Raw genomic sequence first — 15,391 nt, forward strand, 5'->3', positions numbered from 1 at the left:
AGTTGATCTCTGGTGACAATTTCACACTATTACACTGTCATCATTTGATAAGCTGTCATCACAGACATATCTGACTTGCCCATTCATTTTTGCTGATCATTTGACTTTTTCTTTTTTTGTCTTTTTAATTCGTGCACGAACATTAAAAAAAATATCTGAAGACGAATGTCTTCCTGAAGAATTCATTTCAAGCAGCCACCACATATGATCACTATTTTACCAAGAGAAAAAACCTTTTCCAATCAGGAGTATTATGTACGCTCAATTAGAAATAAATTAACAAACCAAACCTCACATGCCTTCGATATTACTCTTTCATCTAGGTTTCAAATAACTTGCCTATAAAGTAATTTGTCAGGAATATGATTAATAAGAGCAGTGCTCAGAAAAAGAATTGTAGGGATATCCTTTCTTGAAGACACTTGATTATTTTGGTTTTTGTTTTTCTTCATCCAATCCAAAGCACTTCAGGGAATTAAACTTCAAACGTCTAACAGCTCTTCACCAAAGTGGAGGTGGCTAGTGGTTGATATTTATTCCTGCAACGATTACAATATGTGCGTGGGCAAATCCAGTGCAAGTTGCTCGGAGGTAGATAGCAAAGGCTGTACGGCATTTGAGTAGCCAATCAGAGGGTGCATATGGTAAATATCCTCCACTAGCCATCGACACCCACCTGAAAAGTTGTTGATTATTCAACGTTTATTAGCACCGAACGTCCTTTTGGGGAACATATATGGCCAACTGTTAAGAAGTCTTTTGGTTTGGGACTATCTGAACTACCAAACAACGTAAACTGCAACTGTAAACTCACTCTTGTTTAATGGCTTGGATTGTAATACAACTTGTTAGGCTTAACTTGACAACTCAACTGTTCAGCTGATAACTGCTCCACTGCCTACGAGAATGTTGCTCACGTTCTTTTAAGGTGACCAAGCTAGAACTGACAGGAGATTGGTAGTCGGTCATCAGACTATCACCCGTTATTAATTTATGCTTACGTAGTGCCTTGCACAGTAGGTTGTAACATAACTGCGCTTGTCCAAAGAGATGATCAGCATAAAGACCTAACATCAAATAAACATCGTCAAAATCTTTTTCATGTTTAAAGGTTCGCTGTCCTTCGCGGGTCTCCAGGCCAAAATAAACGAACGTGAGCATTATAAAAATTACTAGGTACCACTTTAAGGAAATTCATGTAACTGTAACATTGATATGTTTACAGAAACACTGTTTAAAGGTAGTTGCGTGACAATAATTTATAACAAGAGTAAACAGTTCGTATTTGGAGAAGGGCCAACTGATGGTAATGCCTACTTTCCATGAATTAACAGGAAACTAGCAAGTGATTCCAGTCACACTAATGGAATAACATTTTACAAGCTGTAAAACAATAGCCACAATTATTATTAGCTGTAAACATTGGTTTGGCATGGCGTGGGTTAAAGTAGCAAAAAAAAAAACACAAAACTTCAGATCATGGTACTAAATCAGTGATTATAAAAATTCCAGGAAGAAATAGCCTGTGAAAGACTGGTATTAGGTCAAATGAGTGAATATCAAAAATAATGACTCGGCTTCTTAATTAAAAGTACCTCCAAAAAGGGAAGATTGTACTTTAAAAACAAATCAGTTCTAGCATATGCATATGAATTTGATGTAGGTCATTTCCGTGTACCCTAAAACCATACCAAAAACAAATCTCTAAACTACTCCAATGCAATAATTCCCCGCGTTTATACTTAAAAGCCAATGCTGAAGTCGAAGCACTTCCATCAATAAAATACTTACTTGCATTCTAAAATAAACATGAGCAATCATTCAACTACTTGTTTGATATCAACAGTCAACTTATACAACACCTGCCGATGAAAACAGTATACAGGAATATTCTAAGTAAGCTATAACAACCTAAAAATCAAAATACCAATCCAATTAATATTTAATAAGTTGAAATTAGTTCAGTGGATCCCGTAATCTTAATCTTTAACACTATATAAAGTTTGGCTCCCCATCCTCGCATCTGATTCTGCTGAGTTGCAACCTCTGTGCGGAGGGAGAAGCTTTCGATGTTATCATTTCTGACTGAAAAATGTAAACTAATTTTTTCCTGCCCTGATTTAGGACTGGTCTCTTTATTTAATAAACAGGACACTAAAGCTAACCACGCTCAGGGCCTACAGTGGCTTCACAGATTTCCTTACTAAAAACGTAAGGGTGCTAGGCCCTCCGCTGCCTGTGTAGTGTCCACATTTTTGAAACCTAAACTCTTACTTGTTATTAAATTCAAAACCAATATATTTGTACGGTTAAATCATGCGTATGTATGCTATCAAGTTGATTATCAAATTTGATAAGTTACAACATATAAAATCAAACCAATGACTATGGTTTGTTACGATTTGTCAAAGAGCAAGCGGATCAAAAAAAAAAAATTCTGTCAACTAACATTCATCTTTCGCTATGCAAATAGAGCCAGATTATTTCCAAACTCCTAAATTTGATAAGTTACAACATATTAAATCCAACCAGTGACTATGGTTTGTTACGATTTGTCAAACATGAGCAGATAAAAAAATTTTTCCTAGTAACATTGATCTTTTGCTATGCAGAGAGCCAGATCATTTCCAAACTCCTAAATTTTGATTTATTTCATGCTATTTGAAATACAGAATGGTACCGGCCATGGCACTGAAAGGGTTTATCACATCAAGATCCATTCCCATGTTAATCTTAACTGACGGACAATGACAGTTGTAGTTTTCATTTATCATCTTCGGGCAGCGACCATCTATGGGTAGAAAAAGAACAACACCATTGGAAACTTCTTGTATTTTGAAAAATAAAGGAAATCACCATGCAGTTTGTTTTGTTTCGATTGTTTTTTCGTTGGCTGGAGTACATTTTGTACTGCTTATACAGTGGCTAGAAAACTCAACAATTTCTATCCAATTTGGGTGGGTTGGGAAGAGAGTCTTATTGCAATAGAGAATGCAGATGAATGAAGTGAGTAAAATTTGACGTCAAGACTAAGCACTTTAAGAGTATTAAGAGCATTAAAGGAAAATATCAAAACAAGTTATATTTACATTCAGCGGCGACTAGACTGAATCAGTTCCATTAAGCTCCAGAGTGACATCATCCCCAATGAGAACAAATGGTGCCCAGTACTTTACTTCCCCGAACTCTTCAGACTCTCTCATACATTTCATGGCTTGGTTAAGAGCTTCACTGACCCTCCTTCCTTTAACTAGTTCTTTATAGAAATGTTTCATGAACCGGAAAGTGGCTTCATCATCAATTCCCCAGAGGGACACCAAAACGGACCGAGCCCCAGCACCTAAAAATGCTCGAGAAATACCAACCACTCCCTCAGCCTTTATTTCTCCATGAGCACTATGACAGCAACTCAACACAACCAACCTTGCCCGCAGCTTAGCTTCCAATACATCCGCCATCGTCAACAAAAAGTCTTTCTCCTCAGAATGATGGGATTCCTCAGCAGGGTTTGGGGCCAAAATAATTTCTCCTGTATCCATTTTGCCATGTGCGGCGATGTGCACCAAAGCAACCCTGGATAGCCGCTTTAAGACTTCTCCTTTAGTCGCTATTTTTCCAATGAGGGGAGCCGTTCCTAGGATTCTTCCAATCATCTCTACTTCTTTCTTTGCATATGGCAGCTCACACAACTTTCTCCCTTTATAGAGAACTTCCTCTAGGTACGGATCTCCCACGAGAAGGGCGCCTGTCTTATTGTGGAAGTCAGCTGGAGAATCGGTAATTAATTTCAAAGTGGTCAAGGACGGAATCAATCTGATCTTTAGAGACTCACACAGATACTCCTGTTTTGGGTTCATCAGTGCTGCATAGGGTACCAAACATAATGGACCTTCTGGAACGAGAACGAGGTCATTTCCATGAACCAGGTCAGCAACAGGAGCAATGATAAGGTCAAAAAAGCTCTTTAAGCTTTCCTGTGGTGAAAGAGGCCGAGAAATATTGACAGGGGCCCTGTCAGTCCTGCACCCCACCTCACGTGACTCATCAAGTGAGCGATTTTCGATTTTAACGCCAGCACGTACACCAATTTCGTCCAAGGTGGTATGGTGTAGAGTCGAAAGGAAGGTTCTCACGTCTTCTTCGGAAACATAGTCTCTTACCTCTCTTCTCCTCAAGGTGACTTCTTCATCTTTCCTTATGACCCAGAAAATTATTTCTTGTTTATTGAGAGCTATGAAAACTGTTGTCGAATGAATGGATCTAAGAGAGGAACCAGTCGACTTCTCTGAGGAATGAGACCAAGAGTATACGTCTTGACACCCATAATTTTCTTCCATGAGATCTTTTAGAGCCTGCGCCCTTCCATCCTCAGCAACACGCAAGGCATCATTAACTTCACCTTGGTTTAAATGGAGACACCACAAACTATTGTATATATTGTTATACGTATCGCGGTAGCTAATTTTCCACTCGTCATTAAACTGGAGATGAGCCCTTATTTCATTCAACTTTGACAAACTGGAACTAAAGTAGTCACGGGCTTTCAAAAATGAACCTCGATCTTTAGAGATGTGGTTAAGCATAAAATAGGCATTGCCAAGATTTCCATAAGCCTGTCCTTCTCCATCTTTATCCCCCACTTCTTTTGCAATTTGTAGACGATGCTCATGATACTTGATTGCCTTATGAAAATCGCATAACTTCTGATAGGCATTGCCAAGATTTCCATACGCCCGTCCTTCTCCAGCTTTATCCCCCACCTCTTTTGCAATTTGTAGACGCAGCTCATGGTACTGGATTGCCTTACGAAAATCGCCTAAGCTCTGATAGGCATTACCAAGATTTCCATAAGCTCGCCCTTCTCCAGCCTTGTCCCCCACCTCTTTCGCAATATGCAGACGATGCTCATGATACTCGATTGCCCTGTGAAAATCGCCTAAACTCTCATAGGCATTGCCAAGATTTCCATATGTCCCTCCTTCTCCAGCTTTGTCCCCTACTTCTTTTGCAATTTGTAGGTCACGCTCACAGTACTCAATTGCCTTATGAAAATTGCCTAAGCTTTGATAGGCATTGCTAAGATTACAATAAGCCTTTCCTTCTCCCGCTTTGTCCCCCACTTCTTTAGCAATTTGTAGGTGATGCTCATGCCTCATGAAAATCACTCAGGCACTGATAGGCATTGCCAAGACCTCCATAAGCCTGTCCTTCTCCAACTTTATCACCCTCTTCTTTTGCAATTTGTAGATGACACTCATGGTACTCGATTGCCTTATAAAAATCGCCTAAGCTCTGATAGGCATTGCCAAGATTTCCATAAGCCCGTCCTTCTCCAGCTTTATCCCCCACCTCTTTTGCAATTTGTAGACGACGCTCATGGTACTTGATTGCCTTATGAAAATCGCCTAAGCTCTGATAGGCATTGCCAAGATTTCCATAAGCCCGTCCTTCTCCAGCTTTATCCCCCACCTCTTTTGCAATTTGTAGACGACGCTCATGGTACTTGATTGCCTTATGAAAATCGCCTAAGCTCTAATAGGCATTGCCAAGATTTCCATAGACCTTTCCTTCTCTAGCTTTATCGCCCACCTCTTTTGTAATTTGTAGTTGACGCCCATGGTAATGGATGGCTTTCTGAAAATCGCCTAAGCTCTGATAGGCATTGCCAAGATTTCCATAAGCTCCTCCTTCTTCATCTTTGTCCCTCACTTCTTTTGCAATTTGTAGATGACGCTCATGGTAGTCTATTGCCTTACGAAAATTGCCTAAGTTATCATAGGCAATGCCAAGACTTCCATAAGCCCCTCCTTCTCCCGCTTTGCCTCCCACTTCTTTTGCAATTTGTAGACAATACTCATGGTACTCGATTGCCTTATGAAAATCGCCTAAGATTAGATAGGCAGTGCCAAGAATGCCATAAGCCTCTTCTTCTCCAGCTTTATCCCCCAATCCTTTTGCAATTTGCAGGTGATGCTCATGGTACTTAATGACCTCACGAAAGTTGCCTGAGCTCTGATAGGCGTTGCCAAGGTTATTAAAAGTCTCTCCCTCTCCAGCTTTGTTGTTAGGTCTCAACTTTTCGGTATTTTGCAAATTTTCACCTACCCTCCAATATGAAAGAAAAAAAAAGCAGTTTTTGTGAGAAAAAAAATAGAGATAATCCAGCGATCATAAAAGCACAAAAAGTTCCCTTCTTCATTCAAAATAAAGATCCTCATTTGCATTCACCTTTCTACCTTTAGGCTTATTCAAAATATCCGTACAATTCAATGTAAATAATGTTTTTATTAAACAAATGGCTTATTTGATTGGAGACTTGAGAAATGTGTACATAGCTTGATAGATTACATTGAACTTGACCCTGGATGAGTTTTATTGCAAATGCTTTCCCGGTCCTTACCCACAGCTTATCCCTAAACTATGAAAAAAAAGACCAAAAAACAAAAAACAAGTAATCTTTTGGGATATCCTTCTCTTCAAGCTGTCTTAAGGCTGGTTTCCACCAGCGACGGAATCGGAGTTGTAGTTGGAGTCGTAAGGGCACTTCCGACTGGGTGAAAACTAAAAATCAGAGTCATGAGCGGAGTCATAAGCTCAACGGCCGGAAGAATCAGAACAGCTTCATTTTCTTCTGATTGTGCTTTGGACGCCGATGCTTACGATCAGTGAAAAACTTCATTGAAGGCAGAAGCAGAAGATCAAACCAGCTGGATTTCAACTTGATTGCATTAATCTACACTTCTCAATAACGACTCCGACTCCGTTGTAAATGAAAACCAGCCTTTAGATTATGCCTTATTATCGGCCGTTGAGCTTTCTACATAAGAAATTGATATTGAAGTGAAGAAATTATGTTAAACTCGCCCGTCATAGTTTGAGGATCAGTAACAAATGCTGTTACAAATAACAAATGCTGTGTTTCCCCCTCCTTCTACACTCCACAGAGCACCATAACCTAAACAAACATATCCTAACATAGGTCTTAATAGACCCGAGGGCCGTAAAGAGGTTTAAATGAAAAATTCATCCGGCTAATGGCCTTAAGATTTCTACACCTCTTGTTTTTCAATTTCGCAAACTCGGAAATTACAGATTTACAGATTTTGAGTTCATTTCACCAATTACAGATTTCAATTCAACACCTTTCTATATTTTGCGTAGCAAAATAAACTTCTTTTAAGCAACCTTCTTTTGAATAAACTTCCTTTAAACCGGGCTTAACCGAATGTAAATTAGAAACAGAGAACTTAAAAACTAAATTTTTCATAGGATTAAATTTGCGCTACATTTTAAGTCAACAAACATTGGTTTAAGCAGCTCCTCTGTGGCTACCGTTTCATTTCCTTTTTAACATTACTTCCGGTTTTACACACCGTTGCGTGTCACGTGTCAGTCTCTTGGGGATTGCACATGCTTTGACATTTTAGAGAGAGTTTTACCTTCGTGTAGCTGTTTTGGCTCGCAAAACAGTTCTTTGACGTTACTATGATCGTGAATGTAATGTGATCGTTATTGCGACTTCCCTTTTTTGTACGTTATCTTGTAACGCTACATACAGATTAAGAGCGAAAGCTAGATTCTATAAAGGAAAATAGTTCAAACTGTGTTTGACAAAACATCTTTGAAACATGTTTAAGTTTTGTTCTCAATGGGTTATAAACCTGATACTGACCAATGATGCATCACTTTAAGGAAAATAAAGTGAAAGTATCCACCTAAAGATGGCAGACTAACCAGCAGTTTTTTTCCGGTTAGGCTCTAACTAACAGCTCTTAAAACCATGCAATATTTGCAGCACACTTAAGCTTCTTGTTTCCCATCTTCGAGTCGTTGTATTAGGTTTGCTTTCAAACAAAATTTAAGGTCATGATCTTTATTTACAGTTAACTTGCAAATATGTAGCTCTAGTCTAAGCAAGAAAGATTTCATAGTAGAAAACTGCTAATGTTCACATTCAGTTTTTCAAACCTGGAGAGCTGTCTTGTTTTCGATCTTGATCTCTCTTGCCTTGGGGAACCTCCATAGCTGAAAAATAACACAAAGGAAAATATTATTTGTCTTCGCCGAGCGCTTCAGCGATCAGTTCATTTTCCGAATTTATCAGTTGAAGTTCAAGTTAAACATGCCACAATACGAAAGGTAAACTCGGAGGTTTCTTTGGACACCTTTATCTCTAAAAAGCTTCATTCCCTGATAATTTGTCCCTTACATGACAATCTTATGTTCAAATTAAAGAATTTAGCTGCGGCACAGTTTGAATAACCGTAAATATAAAAAGGGAAACCTCCCAGCTGAAAGCGACCGGGGGCAGAGGGAATGTCCCTTCATTAAGTGAAAATGGAAATGATTTGAATCAGTATTCCAGAGACAGAAAGAGGGATTCTCTATCGATTGCAGTGATTTGGTAGTTTTACTCAGTGTTCTTTGATTATGTCTATCGCTGCCAGTTACCTATTACAATTGCAGTAACCATGGTGAAATATTTTTAAAACCGAGTTAATTTGTATACTCTTCAATGCGAGTCAATGTGACTGCACAGACGGTCAAATCAAATTACGAACGTCTACACAACGTGGAACACACTTACATGCGTTAGACATGATTAGCAGCCGACAAGAGAGACAAAAGCGGTAGATTTGCGAAGACAAGCAACCTACGGAATTGTTACAACCGCTTGATCAACATAACAACACCTCTCTTCCTTGAGTTCATGACACGCTTGGTTTGTTCTGAAAATGGTTTACATGCCAGCATAGCGAGCTCCCGAGCCGATTTTTTCACAAGTAAGTCTCTTTCCAAAGATTTTTACAATAGTCTAAGCGCTCAGAAGTTTCTCATCGAGATTTCTGACAAAACGAAAGGTATTGACCTCGAGCTCGAAGGTTTATCGAACTGATCCTGAACCCTTACATTATCTTCAGACTCGACTAACTTGATCTTGCTTCGCTTTTGGTTTACACTAGAATAACATACGACTGTACACACGATGATAGTTACACTGAAGCAGGTTGTTCGGGGGCATCTCCGCAATTGAGGCTACTGCAAACGACAACTGTCATCAAAACATCTTCTAAACCGCTGCACTTAGTCTTACCTGGAACACAGAGGCAAGGATTCAACCAATCTGTTACTCGAAACTCTGGAAAAATTCACCCACAACTCGAGTTCCTTTCTTTCGGCTGATGCGCAAAACTAGATGATTTGTAGATAACTGTAGAGCACTTTTACAAACCAGAAATTCGAAAAGACGAGAGGTGGAAGACGAATGACCTTTGATTACTCGCATTCCTTGGTTCCTAGAATTTTAGTATGAAATCGTGACATTCTCTTAAGTTAAATAATCATATGACATCACAACGGATATCAGGTTTCCTAACTGTTGACGCGCCACTTGTTGAGGTCTTTGCCGTACTCTTCGGTTACATTCCTCTGACTCATATTTATTCAGTGGGTAAGTTTATCTTGGTAAGATCGTTGTCATTTTCATGATTTTCCGAATAGAAGATAAATCAAACCGACAAATTTTCCCAAAATAGGAAACCTGTTTAAAATTCTAATTCAGTAGATTAGAGACAAGCCAAGGACCGGGCGAGTTAAAGTCAGTGGTCACTATTTCCTGATCCACAGCAACTCTTTCGCTAATTTCCATTATCCGAGAGCGGGACAAAAATTAAGGCTGACATCAACCCCGCTTCCCTCCCCACCCATTAAAAATAAATGGAGCATTTTGGGCGATCTCGCCCCTTTCTTCTTTAAAGTTCCACACTGAATGCGTGACTGAGCCCATGGGCAGCAGAAGCTCGCACAGTGAGCCTCCATAACTATGCAAATATGCTTATTTTGTTCAACGGCCAAAATATGAAGATTTGTCCGAGCATGAACTGTTGTATACTTAACCTAGAAATTTGAAATGCTTTTGAATAAATGACAAGCTTTACTTGCCTTCATGTTGTTTGTTTGTTTGAATTTTGTGAGCTTTTTCAGGCTGATTTGCAGCCGTATAACAAGTTTTTAGTTCCCTCTCTTGCTCCTCTCAACAGCGAGTTAATCTGCCTCATAGCTGCCTTGAAAATCCGAAAAAAGAGGGGTCTTCACTTTGTTTTCCATCAAAACGGAATCAGACTTTTGAGTTGAGAATACGACCATTCCTTCCGATGCAAATACTTTAAGTTCCATAACACAAACACATCGTAAACTGCCGATCATAAGCTTTTCGTAAGGGTCTTAGGAGGGTTATAACCGAAATAGAAAAAAAGCTGTAGCAGTGCTGATCAAGATACGTTTTGCATTTACTCGTTGTGTTTTTAATTAAACCTTTAGCTCCCAGAAGTGATTCACACCAAACTTCTCCCCACAATATCCAACCACTATCCAGCAAAGAGTTAATGAGAATACTCAAATGTATCAGGTAGGAGTTGTTATCTTGATCTAATACCGAATTCTTCTACTAATTTATAAGGTAATGTGTAGCAGCCAGATCCCGGGAGTTAAAGGGTTAAGCTTCAAAACGTCATAATAAATTAATTTAATTTCAATAAATTTGGAATAGAATTAAAACTAGCAACACGAATAAACATGGTATATAACAAAACTGAAGTTCAGACTTTTCTCTTGAAGTTCATCTTTGCTCTTCTATCATTAACATTTCCATGTTCAAGTAACAGCTCTGGGGCTTTTTTTACTTTGGTATTACAAGAGAAAAGAAAAGCAAGAGGGGAGCTTATATCCGGGGAAGGGGGAGGGGGAGGGGGAGGGGGGCGTGGGCTGGGCTATAATTGGATGGTTTTATTCGTCTGTCTAAAGGTAGATGGGCTTAAGGGGCTGATGGGCTTATAAATTCTGGGAAGGGGGGGGCTCTTATAAGCAGCAGTTTACAGTATTTATATATCTAATAACAGTCTTGGTATACTTGGCTTGGGCTTCCTGTGTTGTGCTTGGGGGTTAGTGGGGTTTTGTACTCCTTTCTGTTACAAGAACCAACTGAACTGAAATGCGCGATGGGTATTTTTAATTAATAATATGTTCTTTCCAAAAGCTCAGCACATAATAAGAAGCAAATCATTATCACCGTTGCACAATGGAACTTCCTCTTTGACATCTCAGCAACAGCAGATTGAGACACTGACACAGAAATACTGAAACGTGTTCATGGGTTCACCTTCCCAACACATTGGCTTCTATTTCAGTTTTAAAATAAAATCTCACTTTTTGAAAAGCTGGAAATGTACACAGGAAATGACATTACCATATCTGGGGCAACTAAAACTGGCATTTTAGAATAAGCTTTATACCCAGTATGAGTAATTCTCACATATTTCACATTAGCCATAATTTGCTTTTAATTCACGAATTCTACAATGATGTTAGCTTTTCCATTAGTACCTGAAGGTACAAAACAAATGTGAAAATCATAGCATTCAAAATGAGCACAGAGACTTCCAACACTTCCTTTTTAAGTTTCCACAAGCCTAAATGTCTCACGTCAACGTTTCTTATCATTTCTTTCCTTGTTGCATCTTCTGTTTCTGAACTTTGCTACAATAGGTGCAGTTGTTCTCTCTTTTCAAGTCTCTGCTCTTTAATTTTCTTTGCCTGCAACAGAAACACACCATCAAACAAGAGGAAAACTTTTGACAGATAAAATTGAACTAGTACATGATATATTTTTTTTATTGATAAGAATCCCTATTTTATTAGATTGATGAGTACATTCTCCTTGTCAGAACACAGAGAAAAGTATGGAAAATATGCATATAAAATGATGTTGGAGTGTATAGGGTTAAAAACACACAATAGGGAATGGATCTGTATATATTAAGAAATTTCTATAAGATCACTGTGCTTTTACAATTTCCTTGGCAGACATTGTGCTTTCACAGGAACTGGCACATGTGAGCCATGGGGAGCTGATGGGAAATGTATGTAACAGCATCACAGTTACATAAGCATCATCTCCCAAATATGATGAATTTCATTTCTTCTTTTCTATTGCTCAATTCTACAAATCTAATTTAATCACACAATCATGTATTTGCAAGGGAAATCCCATGAGGTCAAGTAGATCTCTTAATTCAAAGGTATCAGTGATGTTTAGAAAGCTTTGGTAAATTATTTAGCCATTGGAATGCTTTTTGGACAACTTTTATATCAAATTATGAGTAACCAATTACATTAAGAAATGTAAGAGCTGTTTAATATGTTTTTATGTATGATATGATCTAAAAAAACCTCATACAAATACTGCTCTTTGTACATTCCTGGTGCACATTTTTAAAAATATTTTGAAGCAATTATTGGAAAATGCCTTAAGATAATTATATTGTTTGATGTGATCTTTCATTGGAATGCAGAGGGTGATGGACACATCAAATTTTAATGTTTTCTTTTAACTACTAGAATGTTTAGTGTTGTTTAGTTAATTCTTTAAAAGCTTTAATTTCAAGCCAGTGTGTAGTATGGAAATCCTGTATTGCACTCTATAAGTAATCTTTCAATTCATTCACAATAGACTTATCACAAATTAAACATTTTGTTTCAGTACATAATGATTATTAGATTATTTTAAGTAAGTAGCATTTGAATTTAAGTAGAAAACGCACAGTAGTCCAGTATGTCTAAGTGACTTGCTGTAGTCTATTATTTATTTTGAGTTCCTAATTTTTGCTGATGACTGTTAATTAAGATCAGGGGGAAAATAATAAAAAATGTCACCAACAATTTGATAATGAAAAGTTAAAGCCCATCCCTCTCTCACTGTAAGACAGTATCCACTGATAAAAAAAATGAACCAGTGATTAATTCTTACTTAAGCTGACTAAATTGAAAGTGTAAGAGTTGGTTTGAGAGTACATGTGTAAGTATGTATGCATGTTTAAGTATGCAAATTATTTTGCAATTGTTTAAAATCATGATGTTATACCTCCCAACTCAAAGCCATTTTTTATTTGACCCTAATCGGCCCTTTGGCTTCAGTTCAAGGAACATTTAAGAGTCCTAGAAAAAGAAAACTCATTGTATCCCTTGAGGCCAGTCATTAACTGCTTAATATGTTTAACTAAGTTTGAACCGAAACAAACTCTGGACAAGTATGGTAAAGAATGTGTTGCATGAAAAAGCCAAGGCTTTCTTTTTTTATCACCCCACTCCCTGAAAGGACACTTTTGTGCCCCCCTTTGACTCTGTTGTCATGATAACTGAGGTGTGTGGTTTAATATATAACATGATATCCAAGCTAATTAATCGCAAAAAGAATAGAGAGCCTAATCAGTCTCCCAGAAAACTTACTACTTGTCCTATACAGGCTTGTTAATAAGTGCTTGAAACTCCTTATCACAGGCATGCTTAATAATGTTATCTTTCTAGGACACACAGCACCAATAAAGAAGGGCCTGAAAAAAAAAATATATGGCCATCAAGAAAATAAGAAATCTAAAACAACTTGATGACAACTTTTTAGTTGAGCATTAAAACAATCTCAGGCATATTCTCGGCAATACTTAAAACAAACTGTGTAAGGTTTTCAGTTGAGTAAGTCAACGCTCAGATTTTAGAAGTAAAAGGGTCAAGATTTCAGGTAGTTGGTTAAGAGGAGACAATTTGGGACAGATTTGAACACTGCAATGATCTGAATCTGCCACACCATAAACAGTAAGCTATTCATAACAATTTTTCCCACATGTTGGAAAATATTTGAAGGATATTAAACATGATAGCCTCCTTTTGGTGCAAAAAGAGGAGAACTGTAATATAATATACACAAAAATACCCCCAGCACCTACAAAAGGGCAGTGCAGAATATATCATCTCCTCTCAACACGTTCGTTACGCTTCTTACTCCATCTTCTACGGTCTCTTTTTATTTTTTTACCGTGACTTACACTGATTAAAGAATTTATTTTTTGCAGATTGCCGTTTTCTGTGTGAATCGTATTTGGGTTTTAATTACCTGTGAGTGTTTGTATGTTTCATTAGTTGCGTTGTGTACTTGAAGTTGATTTTTACATCATTGTGTATTGTTACTTAATTTATGTCCAGTAATACGTATTTATTTGTATAAATTTAGTCCTGTGGATCAATATTTGTGTCCCCCCTTTAGAACCAGCCTCGTCGTTTTTAAATCCTTTTAGAAAAAATTTCATTATTTTTAGTTTATTCATAAGTTTTTGTTCTCTTTGTTGTATTTTTCCGACTCAAGTTTCGCAGAACAAACCAAGGGCTTTGGACATTCCTCAGCGCATTCATTTTTTTTTCCTTCTGTACTCAGTTTTTATATTTAATTAGGTAGGTACACCACCTGGGGTATTTTGTTAGAGCGTTCTCTTCAACTTTTAAGTGCGTTTAAACTTTTCAAATATCATTTGTTGTCTATTTTGGATTGGAGACATACACGTTGCCTTTAATTCGTATCATCTTCAGTGGCATTCATCTTCCTCGTTTATTAACACTCATTAAAAAAAAAAGAAGAAGAAGAAGGGAAATACATTTACTCAGATTTTTATATCCACCCAAGATATTATCTTATGAAATGTGGTATACTTATGAGAGCGTGGTACAGTGTTAAAGTAAACAATCCAGATAATACTCTAAGATTTTCCCAATAAAAATAATATATTCCTTGTCTCTTGTTTCTCTAAATTTTTCATTCCTTTATATTTGGCATATAGTTTTCATCTCACGCAATTAAGTTTTTGTTCTTAGGAGCTTTAGAAAGAGGCGCAGTCTTGCGATTTTTAAAGTCGTCAGCTTGTTGGACGTCGAGTTTTTATTACACAAGAGTAGGCTCCGCGATATAGCTAATTAGCCATTTAAAATGGTGGGATAATAGGAAAGTAGGAATTGGCTCATATTTGCAAGATCAGTGGGAGACTGGTTCAAGTTGCCGTCGATTGCATCTCTACTATTTGAGACGTCCTCGCGCATGTTGATGGTGGTGGGAATGGTGTTTACAGTCAACAAACGAAGGCAGATATTTCAAGGGTGGCTTTCTTGAGTTGGATCTCGCTGAGCTCAATTGATACCAGTAACGACAACGAACACAACATTACCAAACACTTAAATCACAGTTTCCGTGGAAATATGTTTGTGAATATTCTGCCAGTTGGTTAAAGACTTGCTGGTAACAGCTTTGAAGTTTTACGTCAAAACATTGAAGTTTAACGACAATTAGGTTTGCTTCTGTCCCCAAAGTCGTGCTATTTTTTGCTGATCGAATATCTGAGGATGAGTACATAGGTCAATATTTTTTTCCCAAGTAAATGGAGTAATGAAGATAATTCAAAATGGTGTCTATCGTCATGCCTTGACATACAATGATCTACAGCATTGTAGCTGGTTTTCCTTTCTTTTCGTTTTATCCTCTCCACCCGAAGAGCAAACTTGCAGAAGAATACTC

General features: G+C 37.8%; 1 pseudogene; it reads right to left on the minus strand.

Moving 5' to 3' along the window:
• Window positions 1–815: 815 nt before the first annotated feature.
• LOC131772748 (tetratricopeptide repeat protein 28-like) lies at window positions 816–9,294 on the minus strand (annotated as a pseudogene).
• Between the last annotated feature and the right edge of the window lie 6,097 nt (window positions 9,295–15,391).

This window comes from Pocillopora verrucosa, chromosome 5 (assembly GCF_036669915.1).
Source record: "Pocillopora verrucosa isolate sample1 chromosome 5, ASM3666991v2, whole genome shotgun sequence".
Taxonomy (NCBI): Eukaryota; Metazoa; Cnidaria; class Anthozoa; order Scleractinia; family Pocilloporidae; genus Pocillopora; species Pocillopora verrucosa.